The 25,757-nt window shown below is 38.7% G+C and overlaps 1 protein-coding gene and 1 pseudogene across 2 annotated transcripts in view; both read right to left on the bottom strand.

Moving 5' to 3' along the window:
* The window catches only part of GRIA1 (glutamate ionotropic receptor AMPA type subunit 1), a 301,513-nt gene that overhangs the window by 164,217 nt on the left and 111,539 nt on the right, over positions 1 to 25,757 (bottom strand). The window lies entirely within an intron of this gene.
* On the bottom strand, positions 13,436 to 14,179 carry LOC129509705 (adenosine deaminase-like protein; annotated as a pseudogene).

The raw sequence follows: 25,757 nt of genomic DNA, 5'->3' as shown, positions 1-25,757 counted from the left end.
TAGGAAATAGATTATATTTTATATTCATTAACTCTTTTAAGCTCTGTAGCAACCCTAGAGGGTATACACTATTACGATTGTGATTATCATTATTTCATAAAAAAAGGACTGAGGCACAGGTCAGGGATGTCATAGAATCAATCAAAGAGCTAGAATTCAAATCTAATATATATCTGATTCCATAATGTGAGTCCTTATTCTTTTATGCTGAATCACCTTTTAACATATTAAACACCATGACATTCACTGAGCAATTAACTTATTAATCTAACATATCATATGTTATGCGTTTTGGGGAAAATAAGAAGAAGGCAAGCAGGAAATGTCTGTGATCACTGTCTGCCCTGTTCTGAACTGCCTTTTCCTCTGAATGTACAGAACATGCTGTACTTCTACTGTAGAATTTATTTCATTTTATTTTGTAGAGTTTTTACTTGTGGTTCTTGAGTCTGTCTCCCTCATCACACTAGAATGTCCCTCTAAAAGCAGGAGCCTTGATCATATTTTCCCCTATAATGTGTCACATATGATCCTGTGCCCCCATATACTAGCATCATATCCTATGGAGCCCAGGTGCAGCTCCAAAATTCTCCTCAACCTAGTTACCAACACCAAACAGCCAGAGGTGTTATGTGAGGTTAAAAGTGTTTACATCCTTGACCTCAGGAGAGCAGGGAAGGAAAGACTTAGAGTCTCCTCATTTTTATCAACTCTCTACAGATTTGGTCATCACAGACATTTCCTACCTGCCTCCTCACTCCTTCAATGCTGAGGCAGTTTAAAGTGTTTTCTGTCTTCTCACCTCACTGGCTATCAGCTGGGCAACAAGTTGTGAAGGCCCTAAGTCAGTATAGGGTGCTGTGACTTCTACTGTGACTGTAGGAGAAGGAGCTGTGTGTACAACATGGATTTCTAGAGGAGGGCTGCTGCTGCCAACTTCAACCCAAAGCCAGGAGTGAGGTAGACGAAGTAGAAGAGAGGGAAGGAATCATACCGTTGGTCTCTTCAGGGCCTAAGTCTGCAGAACAAAGGCAGTAAGGTAAAGGGAAGCCATCCAGGGTACACTGGCCTGTGAGTCCCCAACATGGGGTCTAGTGTACTGGCCTACCATGCCTGTTTCTCTGTTGAAACTTGACCAGGCTCTTCCTGTCTCTGGGCCTCAAGGTCCTCTTGGTAAAACAAAAGATTTGGTGGCAATTCTCTATAATTCCAACATTCTCTGATTATTCTTAGCTGCAAGCTGATGAACAGGAGCCAAAGCAAGTCTGGGCTGCTGATCAGGCAAGGACTCCACTCAAGAAGCAGACCCTGGTAGTGGTCTTGCACATTTGCTTCTGGATCTGAAAATACTACAGAGAGAGCCCCATCCAGTGAAGGGCTGTACTGCATAAAGAAAAAGCTAGAAAACAAAACCTAATAATTTGATCTACCGTATGGAGAAGAAAACCAGAACAACATAAAACAAAAAAGCAAACTGATTAAAGAATAGGCAGAGGTACTGGCTATGCAAGAATCTGAGGAGAGGGAAAATGTAAAGGGGGTGAAGGCAAATGCAAATGAATATATAGGTACATTTAGTTCATTTTTAAGTTGTCAAATATCCAATAGTGGCTGGTTAGCCTCAGATGCCACCCAGAGGAGCCAGATAATGTTCACTACAACAATAATACAGAGTAAAAGCTATCACTTATTGAGCATTTACTAAATATTCACATGACTAAACATATGCATTAAATTATTTATTCCCCACAATTTCATGAAGACAGTATTAGCATCTCCATTTACAGATGAAGGTATAAGGGTTTAAGGTCACACAGACATGGCCAATCTGGGAATCACAGCTAGGTCAGTCTGTACTTCAACTCCAGGCTTGTAGCCATCCTCCCTTCATAAAAGCAAACAAATTGACATGCCTCCTCACACCTATTTCCCTATGATGATGAGAATTTCATAACATTCTGTCCACTTATTCCAGTCCATCAAGATCCCACTCAAATACCAGTGTTTCTGTGATAATCCTTGTCAGAGTCAATCCATCCCTTTCCAAGTTCTTAGCTCACATTTCCTTTTTTTTAAATAATAAATTTATTTTTTATTGGTGCTCAATTTGCCAACATACAGAATAACACCCAGTGCTCATCCCATCAAGTGCCCCCCTCAGTGCCCGCCACCCAGTCACCCCCACCCCCCCACCCTCCTCCCCTTCCACCACCCCTAGTTAGTTTCCCAGAGTTAGGAGTCTCTCATGTTCTGTCTCCTTTTCTGATATTTCCTACCAATTTCTTCTCCCTTCCCCTCTATTCCCTTTCACTATTATTTATATTCCCCAAATGAATGAGACCATATAATGTTTGTCCTTCTCCGATTGACTCATTTCACTCAGCATAATACCCTCCAGTTCCATCCATGTCGAAGCCAATGGTGGGTATTTGTCGTTTCTAATGGCTGAGTAATATTCCATTGTATACATAGACCACAGCTTCTTTATCCGTTCATCTTTTGATGGACACCGAGGCTCCTTCCACAGTTTGGCTATTGTGAACATTGCTGCTAGAAACATCAGGTTGCAGGTGTCCTGGCATTTCATTGCATCTGTATCTTTGGGGTAAATCCCCAGCAGTGCAATTGCTGGGTTGTAGGGCAAGATGGCAGAAGAGTAGGGTCCCCAAGTCACCTGTCCCCACCAAATTAGCTCACATTTCCATTAGTGCATTTAGCACTTTTCTTCATTGTGCTGGAGTTAATTGTGTCTGGTCCCCCACTTTACCCACAAAGCAATTTGTTCAGCCTCTTATTTTGGCACTTAGTGTCTTGCATTAATGCCAACCATGCCTGAATTTGTCTCTTGTCTTTTACAATGAGACCTTCTGTTAAGGACAGGAGCTGGAGCTGTGTCTTAGGAATCTTTTTGTGGACCTGGCACTTAATAGTGCTTTGGGAACAGATGCTTTCTAGATGAGGCTGGTACACATAGCTGGTTTCTCTGTCCTATCTGCTCTAACAACTGTGACAACCCTCCAGTGTACTTTCCTTGTGCCTTTCCCACAGTCAGGGTCACTGAATAATACCAGGCAGGGCTGGGGACTCCTGTGTGGAACAATTCTCAGATAACCGAGCAGGTGAGGCAACTGCCGTTCTCCAGTCCTCTTCCTTCCAATGCAGGGCTGTCCTCTTTGGCGTCATCAGAGTTCACTTTGGGGAAAGATTGCTTATCCTATTCTCTTACCCTGGAATTAGTCACTTCCTTCTTCCTTCCTGGGGAATAAAGTCTCTGATCCCTATAAAGAAATCTTTAAAGATCATTTTTTTCAAGAGAAAGAAGGTACAAGGGCTACATGGGCCTATGTTCACTCCAGGCTGGATATCCAAGTGGTTAAGAACACAGGGTTTGACAGTGGACAAACTAGGTTCAAGTCCCCAATCTGTCCTTTGCGCAAGTTAATGAGTAACTCTGGAATCTTTGCTTCCTCATCTGTATTACAAAAATAATAATAGCACTCACCTAACAGGGCTGCTTTGAGAATCAAATGCATTTAACATGTATTCTTAGCACTCAGTTCCTGGCTACCTTGGTATCTGTTGCTACAGATGCTTATTGTTGCCATGTTGCTGCTGTTGTTTTGTAAACAACATTATCTGGCCACTACAGAGATAAGATGAAAACCTTACCTCTGCAGTTCATAGGAAATGAAAAATCATATGAAGCTTCTAGTTGGAAACCTAAGAATAGCTGTAGTTAAGTTTCTGCTTAAAAATAACTTGCACGTTTTTAGGCTTTTAGAATCCAAGGTGCTTTAGAGAGCGTCTTTATCAATTGTGCTGTTTTATAGAAAACAGAAGCTCAGAGAAGTGAAGTGGCATTTCTGAGCCAATCAGCCAAAAATCAGGCCAGCTAGAAATCTTCTGAGCCCAGTCCCGGATATCCCCTACTGGATATTCCTTGAGCTGCTACCCTTTTCTTGGATTTAATCACTTTGTGCCTCTTCCACCTTCCTCATCAGTCCCCATGGTAACCTGAGCACCATCTAAAGACACTGCTTTGCCAGGGATCGAGAAGATGACGGTAACACATCTTGCACAGCAATATGCACAGACATTGCTGCAATGAGTCTACTTCTCTATGCAGACAAATTTCCACTCCACTAGAACTGTCCCTACTGTCACTCCTACATGAGCTAATGCTGCTGAAAGTGATGTGCCGACATCTTTATTAATATCATGGGTTAAGGGTCTAGTCTTCCCATTTGAATGTTGCCATTGAACTCTTGTTGATAAGAATCGCACTGGCATTCTGGAGTGAGCATCAGTGATATAAAACGCAAGGAAAATATGCTAGATTTGTCATTCTTCACTTTGAGAAAGCAGAGTCAAGGCCTAGTGTAGCTACCAGAGATGAGATAAAGTAAGACCCTGGGTGGAAATCACTCAAGGTGCAACCATGGGGAGGAGACCCTAACCTGGCCTATCAGGTGCATTTACTCACAGCGTGCACCAGACAAGCACTCTGCCCTGAATATGCACCTAAATATGCCTTGCAATCTGCTACCTCTGAACTTTTGTCCAAATTGCTCTTTCCACTTTCCTCTATTATTTAAAATTATATAGGATTCTGTGTCTTTTAAAAAAGTATTTTTAGTACTGCTGTTTTGCTGAATAACCATTACTCAAGGAAGCAAGTACTTATCACTGCCATGTCACTGATAAGAAAGTGGCAATTCAGACGCCTGAGAGGACTGGTCCTGGCTCACAAAGGTCATCTCTGCAGTCAGGCCTTCTTCATTCTCCAGTACCCAGGTTCAGAGAATTTCCATATGTGAGTGTCAGTGGAGCCTCCAGTGCTGATACTGGACATAAACACGAGATCTCCTGGGTTTGAATCCTGGCACTTGTCATTTGCTATTTGCTTGTGGTATGAGCCTAAGCCTGTTATTTAGACAATCCAGACTAGACTCAGTTTCTCCATATGCAGAACGGGAATAATCATAGTTGCTGTGTCAAAACATTGAGAGGAGTCAATGAGTTTTTATGTGCAAAGTGCTCAGAACAGTGGCTGGCACAAAATACCTGCTCAGTAAATGTTGCTATGGAAACTACGCTGCTCCCTGTTTGAATTCTCTCTGCTAAGGCTCATGTGAAATGCCATGAAATGTTATTCTGACTTTTTGTAAATAGATGCAATTCCTGCCTCTTTCAGACCCTGTAATCATTTGTACTTTGCTCACAGCACATAGTGTGTTCTGCTGTGCACTGGAGATATCTGTAAACTTGCTTTTCCCATCTTTACTCCCCGCGTGCCTGTGAGTGCTGTGGTATCAGAGAGAGCCTTCTGATATAAGTACATCCCCTGCAGTGCCCGGCATGGTACTCGTTGCCAAAGAGAAAGGCAGTTGGCAAACGTTGGTTACGCTGAACTCAGTCAAACCCCAAATTTCAGTTCTCACTAAGTCTTAGAACATTAGGACTGGAAATCCTGACTTCTGGCATAGGGAAAGATACTTGTCCAAAGTCATGCATGTTTGTGCCAGAAATAGGCATGGAAACCAGATCTCCATTCTACCAGCAGCCCTGGGCTCCACCCAAAGCACTGGGCTGTGTCTCTCTCCATGGAATGGAGGAGAAAACAGCCTATGTACCAGAAGTAAAGAGAAAAGGTTGGGAGAAATGATAGCACACAGCTAAGCTTCAGCATCAGTACTGCTCACAGAATAAAGATGCATGAGGGATGCATACCCAGAAGCCTACTAGCGGGGAAGAGCATGAATACATTGCATAGCCAATAAGGTCGTTTCTCAGAACTAACTTGGTGTACTCTGCTGCATGAATGGATCAGAAGCCCTGCAAGGAAAAAGCTTCTGGATCCTGAATATATTAAAATGCAAACTTTGAAATGGTTCTTCTTCTCTTTCCATTTAACATGGAATCTAAACTGATGTCCTCAAACTTTGGACTCCAGAACACCTTCTTTTTGCTGAGACTTGCTCATAGAGGAGACAGTTAATAGTTCTCTGCATGATTATCTAATCTGGTGGGAATGAGGAAAGGTAAAATTCTTTTCAGCCTACGCCCCAGAGCCTCTTCTCCACAGACTATTGTCATGTTTCTCCTTGTTGAGGCTTCAGATAATGTTTAAAATGTAAAATGAATCAGAGATAATTCTGTACTGGTCAGCTTGACTTGATCAGAGAAATGTTTTGATTTCTGGTACTGTCACATCTTGTCTTCCAGTGTAAGATAAGGTAAATAAGCTTTAAGGTGATAAGCTCTCCCATCATCTCTGATGTAAATCCCTTAAGGTGGGGGCGGGCAGTGAGAAGCTAGTCTCTGATGACCGTGGGTAGGGTTTTAGAGGGGCACAATAAGCAGGCATAGCCCTAGAGTGGGGGACTGCTGAGGCTTACAGCCTAACCTCCAGCTTATTCAGATGATGACAACTGAGGCTGCCCTTAACCACCAAGTGAACCTCTGAAAATAGGGGCACATTGGCTTGTCAAGTCACGGTTAGTGAGAGATAATTGTTCACAACACAGCCTTCCTGGGGAGAAATGCCCAGATGGCAAACAGCTCTGACCTTGGGATTTGGGGAGAGGTCATCTTCTCCTTTTGGTCTCTATATCCAATACATGAGTCATTTTTAAAACATTTTTAATGTCAAAGATAAAAGGTGCTTGTAACAGTTAAATTGTGAAGGTGAGCTCCGGGAGAAGTGAAAACTACTTTTTGCAAAGGAAATTGATCTGGAAGTCATTTCAAACTATTAACTGACTTGACAGTACTCATTTATTTCCTGTAGATTATTACAACCAGTTATTGTTGTTGCTATTTCAATCCATACATTAGTTTAATAAATATACTGGGGAAACAGTATGATTAGCCTTCACAGTTCACACACCATCTTACCAACACCATAAACCATGTATGAAGCAAACTGGCACTAACTTATTATAATCTTTGCCTTAAAGAGCCACCCTCTTTATCTTGACTGGTATCAACTTCCATACTGCTCCAAAGATGAGCCATTAGGTATGTTAAATGCATATTTTTTGGATGGCATTTCTAAATTTAAGTTTTCCCTGGGCACGAGGGGGCTGACTTGACACTATGGATCCCATTACTTGCAAACAATGCCATTTTCTGTAATATCAATACCTTCCATGTTGATGGAAATAGCAGTGGTAAAGAATGAAAATTAAATTGGCCTAAAAATTTTGAAGGTTAGTGGATTAATAAGATTGATTACTCTTTATTGCGGTTTTTCAATCTTACACTTAATCAGTGTCTTCACTTAAAAAAAAAAAAAAGCAAACAAAACACCTTTATTCTCTTTCTCACTGAATATTCCATCAGCTCGTAGCATCCTGAGCTGTCATTTAGTACCTTCTAGTAACATATAATAAGCCCCCGCCGATGCTGTTGAGCTATAAGTTCCTTGAAGTCAGAGACAATCTGACATGAATAAGAACCAGCTCTGCAGGTCTGTCCCTCTTTGTGCTAAGTCCTGGAGGCAGTACTCTGCAGTGCAGGGTCAGCAAATGCATGACACATATACTCCCCTGTTCTGCACCCAAGGCAGACATCACTAATTGATCATGGCATTCCTTCCAGTTTAGCCCAGTCAAGGCCTCCAGAGTCCTCCCCATCAGCATTCCTAGAAGCCAGTACCAATTTATCAGAACTGACAGACTTGATAAAGCCTATTTTCTGGCCTAGCCTTAATGGTTAAAAGCAAGGGCTTTGGAATTGGACTGACCTGAATTCAAGTCCCAACACTACCACTTACTTGCTATGTGACTTGGAGGACAGGTGTCCAAGTGCCTTAATCTCAGTTTTTCCCACTGTCAAGTGACTATTCCTCCCATCCTTCAGAGGTCTAAATTTAGGAATTTCCTCCTCTGAGAAACCTCTTCACAAGAAGCCGAGTGTGGCTGCCTCACTAGGCCTCGGAAAACATCCTAAACTTACTCTTGGTCCTTCTTGCTGGGACAGTGATGGACCCCTTCCTTCTAATATACCCCACTGGTAAGTGAGCTCCTCTAGGGTAGTTACATTTCACAGTTACATTTTCAGAGCCTGACAAAGGCCTTGATACAGTAAATAGCTAAAAATAGACAGTACCATTGATGCATAAAAATCACTTAAAATCATTTTAAAATGCTGAGAATATTACAAATGTTCACAAAACATTAGCTCTTTTCATATATTGTCATGTTCCATGACTTTGAGGATCAAAGAGGACTGTTTACCATGGAGCTAGCTTTTACTATGTACGGTTTAATTTTGGATCCTATTGCTCTTCAGCTGCCAAGAATTCCAAGGGTATCTTTGCTTTCTGCATCTTGAGAGAGTTGTATTCCTTGAAACAGGGCCATATTCCTCTTCCTCAGTTCCATAAAACCTAACATGGTGTAGGGCTTGAGAATCTGCATTTCAATCATGTTTCCTGATAATGTTCTGATACTGGTCGTGGACCATTCTTTGAGAATCACTGACTAATGGAAGAAAGGAGATAGGAGGAACACTCTTGCCTCAAGAAGAAACTAAATTTTATTTATCTGCTCCCAGACTGGCAATGATCTTTATTTGAATCCTGCCAGCTGTATTTGCATTCAATTTTCATTAAAGTCAAGGAATTTATACCTAAGTATCAGCTGCAGGACCCTGCTGAAGGATGAAAAAACAGGGTTTCTAAATTTTGCTGATGGAGCTTGCAATTTACCCCCTTTCTCAGTTGACAACTAGTGAAATGACTTGATACTTTAATTTCTCATAGTTAATATCATAAGTTTGCAGGATACTTCATATTTTTTCAGTGTTTTCATCCATATTATCACATTTGATTCTTATAATAACTGCTTTAGTGAGGAGGCAGGCAGGAATTAGCATCTTTCTTTGAATGACAAAGCAGAGTAAATCAGGACCCAGTATCCTCAATTCTTTGCCAGGTTCCTTTCCATGATACCAACATGGTCTCTGATGCAAGTGTCAGTTCTGCTTTTGAGCTCCCTTCACATACTAAACTTTAATTTATTTAAGATTGGTACAGATACTTTGACCTAGAAGACATCCTCAGGAGACCTACTGATCAGAAGGTTCTTAGGCATTTGGGGATAGAGATTTCACTGACAGCCTCAGGAAAGCTTTGGACTCTCTTAATACAATGCAGGTTTGTAAACATATAATACAATTTACATACAGCTTCAGGTTGTACATGGACCTATTAAGTCCAAGGCTACCATGTTTCATGACTTCAAGAGGCATCACTCCCAGTGAATTAACTGTGGCCCTGTAAAGATCATCCACAAACCATGGAAGAAGAGATGAGGCCATATACTCAATTTTGGCTGGGTGGTTTTTGTGATTTTTGTGATTAAAACTCAGATTCCAGAACTTAAGTGATTTGTTTTAGGTACCAGAGCCAAATAAAGGCAGAAATGGAATGGGAAGCAAAACTTCCAGAAGGCAATATGGTACTGTGGAAGGGAACCGACCTTGGAGTCAGAGAAACTTTCATTCTCAGCTTAAATTATTTACTGGCTATCAGACCTTAGTTAACCCCTCCAAGATTCAATTTCCCCATTTTGCAAATAGGAATCAGGAAAACAAATAATGTTTAAAAACTGTATGCTGAAAAGGAGCTTCTAGTCTCTGGATTAAATGAAAGGCAATCTGTCAAGTGCTAACACTGGTTGTGGCCCCCAGTAAGCACAAATTCTCTGTCTCCTGAACTATTTTCTCAACTAAAGTTCATATGTAACAATGGGATAAATTTTCTTGTATCTCAGGGCAGGTAGGTAATATGTTTGGTTGACCAGAGACCATATACATTCAGGTCCTCTGGATCATATAAATCTATAGACGGTATCATTACTTACAACTATGCTCACATGATCTGATATTCCTATAAGTGATTATGCCATAGGCCCATGTAGAATCCCACAGACATTTATCTTTTAATTATGGCCACAAAAAAGAAAAGAAAAATCTCACTAAAAAGGAAGAAAGCCTAGACTATAGTAGTGTCTGGTTCTCCATACATTTTTCAATGATTACTTCAGCCTGTATAAAATTAATTCTTCCCACTACAAAGGAATCACATTATACTTCCTAATCTACAGAGCGTAATGGTTTTCACCCTAATTTTTCATTGTATATTTGCATCTAATTCACATTTAAAGGTAAGCAGAATTTATAGGTCACTTCACTGTATATATTTCATTGTGTATCACACATTAAAAAACAAGATCCTTGTTTTAGCTTATAACTGAATCCTAGAATGTCAGGAGTAAAAACACCCATAAAGGGCTTCATCTGATTCCTACCATCATAGGCAAGAGGTGGATGCTTTAGGATGGGGAAATGGTGTCCTCAAGGTCAAACAGTGAGGGTGTAGGAACAGAACCTACACTTGAGTTTGCATTTTTCTGACTCCAAATTCAGTATTCCCACCATATTTTTCCTAGCCTGTTTCAGATTTTAGGAGGCCAAAAAGGCCTAAAAGTTGTAGTATTTCCTATTCTTCATCTTTTTCTGCTTTCATTGTATTTTTCCTAAAAATAAATTTGGTGGGCAATGGAATAAACATACACATTCCTTTTTCCATTTTAAAAGAATAGTCTCTTTTAATGGTCTCTACCTGCTGGTTTTATAAGTCTCCCATTATAATTACACTCACCAACACATTCCATATTATATGGGCAGTAATCCATCTCTCTTGCCAGTACCATGGGCTTTGTCACTACCTGATTATGGAGGGAGGTCTTTCCCCAGCAAAAATGCCCTAAATCAGCCTTTTGGAATAAGTAAAATTTTCCTCAACTCTAAGTGACTGGCTTGATGGAATAAAATAGTCAAAGAGTTCGAACAACTTAAATACAAGGATGAATTTGGGGGTTCCTGATCTATCTGAAGATTCAACTCTTTTTTTGTCTTACGTCCCATTGGTGCCACAGCCTTATCCCTATGGAATCTCAGGAAAAATAAGCACCTTTAACAAGACACTCCATTTCATTAAATAAATTAATAGGACAGAAAACAGTCTAACCAAACTGCATTTCTGATCATAGTCCTATTAAGCTATTAAGATCTGCCCCTGGCCTGAGTGAGGTCAGGACTGTGTGTTATCTAACTCTACACAGAGGGATGGCTGTGTGAACGTTATGAGGTCATTATTCTGAAATGTCTCCATTACTAGCATTGTCAGGAAATGGTATATTCAAGAAAGTAGTAAACAAATTTATCTTGTGAGTAGCTAAATAATTTCAAATGTTTTGAAGAGAAAAAATTCCTACTGGGTTCTACACATGCCCCTGCTTTTGTAAAAAGAGCTTAATATACACAACATCACCTTGGCTGATATGGTAGTGTTGCAGATGGTAAATATTTTCATAGCTGAGCACTGTATTTTATACTTCTTTAAAAATTCCCCTGGATTTCCTGCAATGGGATCTGGCACACAGTAGGCATATGATAACCGTTGCTGAAAAATAATCATGAGCATTGGTATATATGATTATTTAAGGACTCCTGAGGTACTGGAGTGTTTTGTTTTTGTTTATTTGTTTGGGTGTCTGGACAGCTTCATTTTTGGAGAGCATGTAGTCTCCACTGAGTCTTCCCTCCTTGTCGGCTGTCACTCTTCCCTTTGTGAGCAGCCACTGCTCACTCCACACTCACCTGCTGCTTTTTTTCATCTGATATCTGTTGTTAACAAGGTCAATGACCAAGACTGTGAAATCACTCAACTCACACTTACATAGTTTTATAGTCAACATGCATTTGTCTGCAGGATGCAAGACTGTTGTGATTCTTTCATCTGGCTTAGAAAACTTACTCCATATTTATATATTAGAAGTTTTCCAAAGTTGTAAGGTTGTTTAAAGTCCAAAAGCTGGTTAAACAGGGACATTCATAGGATAAAGTGCAAACTATCTCCATAGATTGTAATATTCTTAACTAGAAAGTTTAAACCCTATATACTATCTGTTACACTCTCCATCCCAGCCCCGCAGAGATTTCTAGTCCATCCACTTACATTCTTGCTAAAGTGACAAAATTTTAAGCCAAATTTCTAACCAAACAGATTACCATTGGGGGAAGAAAATCAATACACAAGAAACCACATAATCCTGTTATTTTCTAGTTGTTATTATATTTACCCCACACATATCCAGACTCTTGATAGTCATAATAGGATGTGGACATTCTAAGTGTAAGAAAACAGTTTGAGGAAAATCAGAGAGGCCAAAAACATAGTATACATGTGATCTTTTTTTTTGGGGGGGGGGGTTAGGGATAGGTGTTGCCACCAGCTATTTAGGATGATAGGAATGTATAGTACATCAAAAGGACTTAAGGCAAAAAAAGATAGGAGAGTAAACTCAAATAATAGATATAAAGAGAAGAATAAGCAATATTAATTGATTGTGGAGACCCACCATAGGAACTAGATGAGGGAATGGCCTACTTTGAAGTATACTTTAGTTGGCTAATTCTATATCATCTTACAGATTGAGAGGGGGTGACCCAGTGAAGATCAAAGGCAAGGAGAACAATTAGGGGATAATGCATACAAGTATACCCACTCTTCCTAATCCCAGTCACAAGGACCAAATACCATCTTTTCACATTTCTACTCGGGGAACCTTAGAAAAGACTAGATGACTGACACAGAGCCAAAATCAGTATCATACTTCCAGATAAAAAAGATGACTAATAACACACCACTCTAACCCAGAGAGAATAAGAGTCAGCAGCCTATACTCCTGAGGATCAAGTGGCTGATTTATCCACTTTCTGAGAACAAAATGGCAGCCACCTTACAGATACACCCTGGACCCTTCATGTGGACATTTAGCTCTTAAAAACAGGAATGGAGTATGATTTCACTAGCTCTCTAATTTTCTGAGTATTTGATTGCTTGGCTCAGAGGAATCTTCCTCTCCCTACTAAATGTCTACAGCCTTTCTCATCATGCCAGGAATCGTCTTTATACCTAAGGGCAGGGAACTTCTTCATATCTCCATGCTTTTACCCAGAAGTGTCCCTCTATCTGACATGCTTTAACTCTCCAAGTTTTCCTAATGATAATACTAGAAGACAAGAAGAAGAATACTAGAAGACAGGAGCAGCAGTGATCATGATAAACATCTGAGTACTTGCCCTAACAGAGCCCTCTGCTGAATTCCTAGTGTATTACCACATTTCAAATTCCCAACATTCCAATTTCTGTCATTTCAAAAGTATAGATGAAAATGCTGGTGCAGAGAAAATAAATAACTTGCTGAGGTTCACATAGTCAAACACTCAGAGATAGGAAACATAATAATCGCTGACCCTGACCCTAATCGCTGACCCTAATCATTTCTAAATGATTACATTTTTAAAACAGTACTTCTCTATAAATGAGTTGTAACCCGGAAGCTAGGGGAAGAATGGACAGTTATCTCAAGGACCTGAAGTCCTAAGCTTTACCCAGTGATATTGAGTGTTGCCTCAAAAGGCCACTAGATCCAGGGATCCTCCTTCAGAGGAGTTGAGAAATGTCCCATGCTAGACTTCTCTGTCAGGAAACAAATCCAGGAGTACTTGTGGGGTTTTGTTTGTTTGTTGTGGGTTTTTTTTGGGGGGGAGGGGGTAATGAAGGGGGTGTTAGAATCTCTGAAAGATATAATGCTGACATGAGACATGCTCTTTTACCTTTAAAAGAGTTTCCATGAAGTCTTTTGCTTGTCCTGTGAGGCTGACCTTTTCTGTTGTTATCAAATATCTACCATCAGTGTCTAAGTCGTCTTGTTTAGACAGTTTATACTCCCAAGTACAGATCCTATGAAAATATTCTTAGGCTTGTAGCATTTTCTCTTCTGGTTATGTTCCTTAGTTCCAGGTACTTGACACCATCGTCTGAAAATTCTTTACTGACATCTTTTGTAACCATTAGCATATCTTCAGGGCTAGTAGTAAGCTGATGAATAATTTGAAATATCTGGAAGCATTCTTCTAATGTTCTTTTCTTTCTTTTGTCAATGACAGTTATCTGATCATGGATTTTAAGGTCTGGCTTCTTGGTTATTAATTTCTTCATGGAATTGGAACCAATGAGTCCATTCAAGTGGACATGAAGTTCCACTTTAGATAATTCTGAGTAAAAGGTTGCCTTCCATGGCTGCTGTTCTTCCTTCATCATGATTTAGCAGAGCAAGTTGCCCCAAACTTTTTATTCTTTGTATAAATAATACAATCTGTTTCAATCAGTAAGTTTTGTGGTTGTGAATTTCCTTTGGATTGCTTTACTTTCTAATTTTGATACAATTCTGTATATGTAGCTATGGGTTCAGCTTCTCTACCATGATGGACCACTGCTCTTGAGTCTCTACTGGCTTTGTGCCTGTAGAGTCATGAGCATGGGGCAGGTGAAGTATGGAGCACCACAAACAACATCCTCAACAAGAGTTTCTTGGCCGTGTTGCTGATTCTGGTACCACGTGTGGTTCTCCACTCATCCACGGGGACTGTCACATCTACTCAAGCACTGTGTGGCACTGCCTGCATGTCCTCCCCAACTTTTCAAAAGTCCATTGCCCTTAAGCTTCAGTTAGTGCTCAAGAATGTACTCCTCCCTTTGAAGGATACTACTACCTGCTGTATATTACTTGGATCCATATGATGGCAACTTCTATTTAAAATTCACTCATTCCATAAATTGTTATTAAATGATACACTATATGACATGCACTGTGTAGGCCCTGAGAAGATAAACTGCTATCCTGGAGGAACTCAAAGACTAGTAGGTAGGAAACATAAATGATCAGAATGTGGAGTGAGGAGAATTATGCACCGGAGTCAGCAAAATTTTCAACAGGAACATAAAGGAGGGCATAGCTGGGATGCCTGGGTGGCTCAGAGGTTGAGCATCTGCTTTCGGCTCAGGGTGTGATTCCGATCTGGGATCGAGTCTTGCATTGGGCTCCCTGTGAGGAGATTGCTTCTCCCTCTGCCTATGTCTCTGCCTCTCTCTCTGTATCTCTCATGAAAAAATAAATAAAATCTTAAAAAAAAAAAAAAAAGGAGGGCATAGCTAACCCAGTTAAGTGCTTCTAGGGGAAGTGTCAATGAATCTGGGACCTAAACAATAAATGGGATTGTGGCAGGTGAAGAATGGAAATATCTCAGGCCAGATAAGCAGTATTTGCAAACTCTTAGTATCACCACACCTCACACAGAGATGGTGATCTCGAAATAATGGGATGAGTATATTTGCATGGTTGATTCCAGAGCTAAACAGACTTCAGTTCAAATCCTGATTCCACAAATTCCTCATTTTGTGACCTTGATAAAGGAATTTGCCTCTCTAACCCTCAGTTTCTTATCTGGAAATGGAGAGTAGTAGTAGGGTATTACTTACGTTGTTATTACTTACATTGTTGCAAGTATGAAAATGACCTAATGGTATATAAAGGAACACAGCGCAGCAGCTAGACAAAGCAAATCCCCAATGATAGTGGTAGTGATTGATAGTGATAGTTGTTAGTAGGTCCACCTAGATTATGATCTCTCTATGACTAGGATCTGACTTATTATTCTTTGTGCTTCTCATTTTGCCTTGAATTTCACAGACTTAATAACAGGTATTCAGTAAATTACTGCTGACAGATTTGTTTGTGTGCATTTTCCACTAATTCATTAAACAAATATTTATTGAACATTTAGTATGTGCCTCATTCTGTCCATCACGCTGTGGACACAAGAGTAAACAAAGTACATTCCTAGAAATTTCATCCTAAAATTCTGACCAGTAGTCTCATAACATTGATGGTTACTTATACTTGGAAATCAAGTTTGGAAAATACCATCTAAAGCATAAGAGTCACCTGACTTGTTAGTGATAATAACTGTAATTCCACTTGATGTTTCTGGAGAAGCTGATTCCTTATCTTAAGAACTCTTCAACCAATTTAATGTTTTTCCACCTGCTACTTGGTCTTGACTGAATCTAAAATGATGATTTCCACTTCACTCCACAATCCACATCATAGGTTTTCCCCCCCACCCCAGGTCCTTATCAGCAACAGACCAATTTGTTAATTTGCTTCTGTTTCTCTTTCTTTTACTGCATTCTGCTGGTACTTGAGAGGCTGTCTGCCTGCATAAAGAGAGGAGTGGATTATCAATCAAACAACTTAAGTTTTAACCTCAGTTTTGCAACTAATCAATTTTGATATATTTTTCATTTATTTTTTCAATGAATATTAATGGAGTGCACAATAGAGGCACAGCATGTCCTGGTTGAGGCATCAGGTGTTAGAGTCAGAATGCCTGAGTTAGAAACTAGCTCTGCTATGTTTCAGTCATATAATCATGGGTAAGTCATTTGATCGCTCAGTTTTCTGATCTGCAAAACAGGGATAATAATCATATCTACCTCACAGGATAGTTGTAAGTATTAAAAACATGTAAAATACCTGTAAAAATCTTCAAACAGTGTGCCTGAAACTAGCAAGTTCTCAATAAATGTTAGATGCTCTTATTTTATTGTTGATATTTATTGTTACTCTCAACTGCCAGGTACCGTATATGGTACTGAGGAAATAGTGTGGGGGGAGGACAGACATGGTGTTTGTCCTTAGAGATCTTACTTCTGTTAAGTGAAGGAACATTAAGCAACTAAACACTCATATGAATACATAATTGCAAATTGTGATGAATACCATGAAGGAAATGAACAGGGTATGGTAATGTAGTCTAAGGAACACAATTTAATATGAGACTTAAAGAATAAATAGGAGGTCAAGTGGTGAAGAAGGGGCATATGCTATGTGTGAAGGACAGTCCAGGAAGAGAGAACAGCATGTATAAAGGATCGAAGACAGAGACTGAAGGGTGTTTGTGGTTACTTGTGGACACTGAGGTAGAGACGAGGCTAAGGCAGTGGGGCAGGGTCCAAGTCATGCAGTGGAGTTTGAGAGTTTTCCTACCCGCAGAGGAAAGCTACTAATGACACATGGTTTCCTTTCTGGCACACAGACTTCCCAAAACTAAAGTGAGAGGATTATTTAAAAAAAAAAATGCTCTCAAGCCCCTTTAACACTGAAGAATTTAAGATTCTGTGATGACTAACAATAACAACAAAGAAGTGGTTTCTGGGAACAAAGTAGAGAAAAAAACAAAGAAATAGAGGTAGGAAAGGAAAGAAAGACGATTGGATATGGAGATAAGAAATAAGAAGCAGCTGACTAAAACTTCAGCAGAGACCTAAAGTCTAGAAATGAAATGTTAAATGCTCAGTGTAGAGTTACAGACTCAGAACCTATTACATCCGTGTTTGTAGGTGTGTTTGACTTATGCATGTATTTGTGCATTCACTGATTTGGCAGGAATCCAAACTGGGGGAACCTTTCCATGGCAGACAAATAGGTCTAATGGCCTGGAAGCAGAGAGGGGGGGAAAGATGCCATGTCAATCATCTTGGTTAAATGCATGATTACTGGATATAAAGATGCATCTGGAACAGCTCCTGCTGGAAAGCTGGGTGTTCAGGAATTGAAATGCTTGCTGAGGCATGGTTCAGCGGCTCCTTTCAGGAGCTGCTCAGTGGAAATCAAACAGAATTACATTAGGGAAAGGAGTGGCTGAGGAAGTACTCTCCGGAACAGAAAATTTTATTGGGATAGGAAAAGAAAAAGGAATTTAGTCCAAAAAGAAGGACTGACTCCAAGAATGCTAATTTGTTCAAGCCTTCCAGAGCCCAGAGGAACTTGAGCACTTCTTGCTTTAATATTCAGACATGCTGGTAAGAAGAAGTATGCAAGGTAGTGAAAAGCAAAAAGAAATGTATTTTTTGGGCTCCGATTTCTACTTTCCACCTGAGTGAGGGTATAATTTAAGGATTTATGAAGGGGAAGTACACTGGTCCAATTCTGCAAACACTTTATAATGGTAATGCTGCCTCTGACTCTGAGAACTACTGATACCGCATGTGTGGTTATGTATCATATAAACCTTGCACCAAATCCTGGGAAGAATACTGGTTGAGTTACTTCAGTGCAATGAGAAGTAAAAGAAGCCCCTTATGGTTTATGAAAAGTTCTTTTCTGATCAGGAAATAGCCACTAGCAATATATCTTATTCTCTTAAGTACTTCCCGATTTGCCAGTGGTTCAATTAGCACATGCCTGATTTGAGTTAATAACAGTAGCTGCCATTTAATAGACATTTACAATATGTTTTAGATACTTACAGCATATTATCCCACCGAATCTTCAAAGTGCATTACATGATAGAGTCTAAAATTCTCAATTTATACACAAGGAAACAGAGGCTCAGAGAGGCAAAGGAACATGTACAAGGACACATGTTACTGAAATTGATATGCAGGTCCATCTTCCATTTGGGTCCCAATTTTCTTGTCTATAAAATGGAGCTGGTTAATATCATCTTCAGATTCTCATGTTCTCAAAGCTCCCTTATGAAGACTGCAGATTCAGCAAGTACACTGGTGTTTCTATTTTGTGTACTTTCCATAACACAGGGCATTCCTTCTCAGCACCCCAGTGCACTCAAGGATGTTTGCCTATCAGAACTTGGAGGAATCATTCATTCCTAACTTAGGTGCAAATGGCAGATAATGGCAATAATTCCTTACTTTTCTGCATCTGTCAATAAGGACCCACCTTCTCCCATTGCAGTTCATCCCAACATCATTGAGAGGCAGACAAGAACATTCTCCCCAGTTTGCAGATGAGAAACTAAGAGACAGGATGAGTAACTCTACCAAGGTCAAACAACGAGTTAAAAGCAGAGTCATGACTACAGGCTTGCATTTCTTAAGATCCAGTCTGGCATCTTTTCTGGAAAAGCACAGTGCCTCCCTCAGTTGCAGGCTCCGGGGCCCAGCAGGAAGCATAAATGAACAAATGGGCATATGAGAAAACACTTCTTCCACTGCCAATGCTCACTCAGCTTCAGCCAAACTGTGTCAAGTGAAAAGCAGGTCCAGATCTTTCCATTTTTCTTTTTTAAAAGAAGCTGAGGATCTGGATTTTTAGATGCAATCCTATGATTTTTTAAAAGCTACCTAAAACTTTTAAATCTCTGTGAGAACTATCACACATCTCTAAGTTGGAGTCACCACTGGGTAATCAGTTTTCCATCTCTGCCTTACACTGAAGAAATGATGGAGAATTTTATTTATGGTTATAGAAATGTCTAGTTGAAAGCCCTTTTAGCCACAGGAATGACCATTGCTTGGGGGATCTCAATTAATCAAATCTCACAGAACAGTGGAGATTTTGAATCCCAAACAAAGGAGGGCCAGACAGAGACATCCCAAATCCCAATATAACCTCCTCATCTAACCATGAAAGAAAAAGTCTCACGAGGATAGTTTGTTTAGAACTTTAAATGAAAGAATGTGGAAGAGAGACAAGAAATCAGGACTCTGAGAAACATCAGGCAAACATATTAAATTTTGTTAAACAATTACACTAATAAAACAAATTTAGTCATGAACAGCAGCTTTTTTTGAGTTCTTCTGTGCCAGTCACTATTCAAAGTACTTTTTTAAAATGCCTAAAACAACACTTTAAGGTGAATATCACTGTTATTTCCATTTTATAAATGGGGGAAATCACAACACAGAGAAGTGAAATCACTTGCCAAGGTCACAACTTGCTAATGCACAAAATTGGGATTAGAATACAGGCAGCCCAGCTCTGGAGACTATCCTCTCTACCATAATTAGAGAGAGTCCCTTCTCCCTGAAGGCATAGATTTTGGAGAGTAGTCGTACTCAGAAATTTTTCACTGAGTTAGACTGAGCAAAGGACAAGGGTCCTTTTAAAAAAAAAAAATAAGGGCACATATTTCTTTCTCCTACAGGGAACCTGGAAGTCTTTGCAGGCTTTTCTTCTATGTCAATGACACTCTTGATGAAGTCTATTCTAAAGCCTCCAGTTCTTGAGCAGATTGATTTCCTGATCGCTGACAGGGAGAGCTGAATCTTCTACCTATCTATTGTGGTCTTGTTTCCACCCTAGAGGGCATTAACACTCCTTATGCTGGCAGCTGCTCTGGAAGCGGAGGCCACACCCAAGGGAGACATCCACCATCTGTTTCTAATTCATCCTGTCTTCAATCTTCCGTTCAATACTCTCCTGGTTTCACCTCATGACTGAGGCTAGACACCAGCTCTCACTGCAATCTGTCCTCCTAGGGCATCCTTGGGCCCATTAGGCATCCCAGATCTTTCAGACACACAGAGACTAGAATGATAACCCTATAAAACCTTTAGGATCTCCCCCAACCAAACAAAAAAAATTTTTAAAGCCCTAACTCAATTTACCAATTATATAATGCTATCAATAGAAGAAATACATCCAGGAAGGTCAAGTAGTACCTTAGTGGGATGTCACCTTAGGATGTCACCTAAAGTCCTTTACTTTAGAAAGGATTTAAGGAAAGAGTCTCAATTCCAAATGTCAACAATGACTAGATTAATGTGAATGAGAAATGACCCAGCTGGACACTACAATGAATGGGAGAATACACTCCTCATCTAAAGAGGGGAAACCATGGCTCAACTCCAGCCTATTATAGATATATCTATTAATTTTTCAAGAGAAAGCATAGGACTTCCATTTGTGTTAATGAGAAACTATATAATTTGGACCAATACTTCCAATGAGAACAACTAGAAAATCTGGACAAAACACTTAAAAACCTTCTTGAAGAAGTAGAGGAGCTAATAAGAGAGAGAATTACAGAGCCAGGATCTAGGACTGGAGGAGAGCCAGGCAGGTAAGTCTTGTGTTTGGAACTACTTTTTTTCCCTGGGGACACCTGCCAATTCTAGACAAAGCAGCTAAACTAAGAGGAGGCAGAAATACAAAATGGAGTTTTGAGTTCAGAACCAAAAAGTAGTGGCAGTGGAAAGAGGTTGCAAAAAAATTATTTTGGGTTGGGATCCAGAAGAGCTGCCCAACAAGAGTAAAAATGAACCGGAGATAGCTAGTTGCTTGTAGGGACTGCAGTGCAGCTTCAAATTAACTCAGTCTCTGGAGCTAGTTTAAAATGATAATGGATTGTTAGTACAACAAGGCAAATATATATATTCATTAGATAAAAAGAATGTTGCCCTAGTCCTTAAATTATTTCTATAGAGAATTCTGCAAATACAATGTCCAGCACACAATGAAAAATAGTCAGAAGATAAATAATTATAATAAATAATAGATATCAGAAGATAAAACATTTTATAGAAAAATGGACAGAAAAGAGAAAATAAGGACAGATCCATAGGGACTCAGGATATTAGAGTATTCAGACATATATTTTATAATCAACCATGCTTCCTGTCTTCTTGGAGATAAAATATGAGATTCATAATTTCAGCAGACTACTGAAAAACATGTAAAAAAATCAAGAGGAAACTCAAAATTTGAGGACAGAGACTGACATCAAAAATTTAATACACCTAATGACAGATTGGATGTAGCTTAAAAGAGAATTTGTAAACCTCAAAATAGATCAAAAGAGGGATCCCTGGGTGGCGCAGCAGTTTGGCGCCTGCCTTTGGCCCAGGGTGCGATCCTGGAGACCCGGGATCGAATCCCACATCGGGCTCCCGGTGCATGGAGCCTGCTTCTCCCTCTGCCTATGTCTCTGCCTCTCTCTCTTTCTCTCTCTGTGACTATCATAAATAAATAAAAATTAAAAAAAATTAAAAGAATAGATCAAAAGAAAATAATAGAACTAAAGCACAGAAAAAGAAAAGGATGAAAAATAAGAAAATAATGTGAAAAGTTTAGTGAGTAGAGTGACAAATTCTAACATATATGTAAATAGAATGTCATCAGGAGAAAACTACAAGGAAGATATAGAAGTAATGTCTGAAGGGCCATTGGCAAGAGCTTTCCTAACTTGATAAAAGACACCAAGACACAAAATCAAAAGGCCCAATGTACCCAAATCATGCTAATTAAAAGAAATCACACAGGTAAAATACAGTAAAAATTTTGAAAACCAAAGAGAAAGAAACTCTTTTCTTTTAATTTTCAAAAGATTTTTATTTATTTATTTACTTACTCATGAGAGACACAGAGAGGCAGAGACATAGGCAGAGGGAGAAGCAGGCTGCCCATGGGGAGCCCAATGTGAGACTATATCCCAGGACCAGGGATCACACACTGAGCTGAAGGCAGCCATTCAACCACGGAACCACCCAGGCATCCCAAGAGGGAAACTTAAAAGCAGCCATAGTGAAGGAGGGTTAGGAGACAGATTACTGTGAAACAATCAACAATCTGACTCCTCCCAAGAAACACCTGAATTGTATCTTTAAAATGCCAAAAGAAAATAACTACAAAAGAAAATAACGAATACAGACTATATTCAACATAAACTTTTTTCCATAGTTAATGCGAAAAAAGACATTTTCATGCAAATAGTAGGAAAAAGATTTCTCAACAGATTCACACTAGTGGAAATACTAAAAGATATTATTCATGGAGAAGGAAAATTATCCTATATGAAAACTTAGATATACAGAATGGAATAAAAAGTAAAAATTATAAATATTTGGTTAAGTACAAATAAATACAGACTGAATAGAAAGGAATTGTTGAATTTAAAAGTACAAAAAATATGCAGCAATAATGGCATGTACATTGGCAGGAAAATAAATAAAGCTAAAATGTTCTAAGGTCTTTGCACTCTCTGGGAATTATGTTTTATACATAGTATTGGCATTTATTGCCAATACACAGTAACATTTGATAAGTAAAGAATGAATGTTGTAAGTTCTAATGTAACCACAAAAATATTTAAAGGGTGTGTAATTTCCAAATTAATAGGGTAAAAAATGAAAAGAAATTAAAAATTAGTAAATCTGAAAGAAGGCAAGAAGTGAATGGTGCAGTTAAACCTATCTTTAGAGGAGAATGTTTGGTTTTAAAAATGCACATATTAGAAAATAAGTTGTAAAAAATAATCAGTAGCTAAGCTGATTCTATTTCAAGAAGTTAGAAAAAACCCCTGTGAGTTAAACACAAGAGAAAAGGAAACAAAATAGAAAAAAAAATCAAAACCAACCTTGAAAAGAATCTTAGAGAAAGTATGAGAGTGAGCAAGTTTTGTCAGTAATATAAACGGTAACATCACTACAAATCCTACAGACATGAAAGAGAGGATGTTATGAGCAAATTTGTGACAAAATAGTTGAAATTATAGATGAAATTGACAAATTCCTATCACAAATTATCAAAACTGCCACAAGAAGAATAATGTAATTGACTAGGGTTGTAACTTTTTTTGTTTTTTAAGATTTTATTTATTCATGAGAGACACAGAGAGAAAGAGAGGCAGAGACACAGGCAGAGGGAGAAGCAGGCTCCTCATGCGGGACTTGATCCAGGGTCTCCAGGATCATGCTCTGGGTTGAAGGCGGTGCTAAACCGCTAAGCCACCCCGGCTGCTCTAGGGTTGTAACTATTAAAGATACTTACAGCTTTACATAAAGACAACTGAGGCCCAGGTTACCAGCACTCTGAGTTCTATAAAACACTTAAGGAATAAATAGCACCCTCCTTACACAAATGCTTCCAGAAACTAGGAAAAGGGAGAGCTCTCTTATTCTTCTGAGGTCAGTATCAGTATCAACCTTGATACCAGATCAAACAAAGACATTGTAAGAAAGAAAATTAAAGGCACTTCATTTCATAACCAAGATGAAAAATCTTTTTTTTTTCAAATTTTTATTTCAATTCCAGTTAACATACAGTGTAATATTAGTTTCAGGTGTACAATATAGTGATTCAACACTTCCATACAACACCTAGTGCTCATCACAAGTGTACTCCTTAATACCTATCATTTATTTTGCCCAACCCCACACCATTCTCTCTAGTAACCATCAGTTTATTCTCTACAGTAAGAGTCTTTTTCTTGATTTGCCTCTTTCTCTCTCTCTTTTCCCTTTGCTTGTTTGTTTTGTTTCCTAAATTCCACATAAGTGAAATCATATGATATTTATTTTACTCTGACTTATTTTACTTAGCATAATACTCTTTAGCTCCATCCACCTTGTTTCAAATCAAGATGAAAATTCTTAAACAAAATATTAGTAAACAGGCTACAAGAGATAATACCATGACCAATTTGGCAAGGAGAAAATAATGCTGTCATTATTCACAGCTAACGTGATTATATTCATAGAAAACTCCAAAAACACTACAGGAAAACACTAGAATTACTCAATGAACATAGCAAGGTCATTGGACATGAAATCAATATAAAAGAAATCATTCTATTTCAATATGCCAGCAACAAAAAATTATAATATTTTTCAAGATACTATTTATAACATCAAAAAAACATTACCTAGAAAATAAATCTAATGAAAGATGTGTAATATCTCTATGCTGAAAACTACAAAATATTACTGAAAGAAATATAAGAAGATCTAAACAAATAGAGCAATATATCACGTTACTGGATTGAAAGACGATATATAAAGATATCAATTCTCCCACACTGATATGTAAGTTAAATGCCAACACAATTAAATGCCATCATTTTTTTCATGTTGATTTTAAAATTTATATAAAAATGTAAAGGTCTGATAACAGATCCAAAACAATTTTGAAGAAGAAAATGTGGAAAGACTTGCTGTCCCTGGTATCAAGATAGGTTAAATACAAGACCTAAGATACATAAACAGACCAATGGAATGGAAAAGAAAGACCAGAAACAGAACCACATATACTTGGTCATTTGATTTATGACAAAGATGACATTTAAGTTCAGTAGAGAAAGGATGATCTTTTCATTAAATGATACCATCATCTAGATATCTGTATGGAAAAATTGATTTCAAATCCCTATATCACACCATACGCAAAAATCAATTCCAGATGGATTGTTAATGTAAATGGGAAAACAAAGCCACTAAAACACAATACAGGAGAGTATCTCCACGACCTCAGGGTAAGAAAAGTCTTCTTAAACAAGATATAAAACTATCCATAAAAGAAAAAAAAAACCCTGATAAGTTTAACTGCATTAAAATAAGCAATTTCTGTTCTGTCCATCAGGAGATCCTGTTAGGAGGGTGAATATATAAGCTAAAGAAATGAAGATATTTGTAACATACACACTTGACCAAAGGCTCACATCTAGTACAGTGATAAATCAATAAAACACAGGAGAAAATGGGCCAAAGAAATGGACTATTACTACTTTCAAAAGCATATCAACATTTCAATAAACATATGAAATGAAGCTAAACCTCACAAATAATCTTGAGAAAAACAAATTAAAATCACAATGAGTTATCACTATACCCCCACCACAAGGGCTAAAATTAAAGTAATTGACAATCTCAAGCTTTTGAGAGAATTTGGAGCAATGAGAACCATCACATACTGATGGTGGGGGTGTAAATTGATACAGCCACTTTGGAAACTATTTGGCAGTATCTATTAACACTGAACATTCTCATACCATTCCTCAGTTTACATCCAACAGAAATGCATGCACATGTGCACTAAGAGACATATACAAGAATATTTATAGACTCATTATTCAAAAGAGTAAAGAGCCCAAATGTCCATCAACAGTAGAATTATGGATGCATTGTGACACATCATACAATAGAATCCTATACAGAAATGAAAATGAGTAAAATATACCCATATGCAATATCATGGATGAATCCTGTATGTGTAATACTAAGCAAAAGAAAGTAGATACACAAAATCATACTTGACCAT

The sequence above is a fragment of the Nyctereutes procyonoides genome, unplaced genomic scaffold, assembly GCF_905146905.1.
Source record: "Nyctereutes procyonoides isolate TBG_1078 unplaced genomic scaffold, NYPRO_anot_genome, whole genome shotgun sequence".
NCBI classification, from domain to species: domain Eukaryota; kingdom Metazoa; phylum Chordata; class Mammalia; order Carnivora; family Canidae; genus Nyctereutes; species Nyctereutes procyonoides.
The sequence above is the reverse complement of the archived record's forward strand: the minus strand, read 5'-3'. Positions and strand labels throughout refer to the sequence as shown.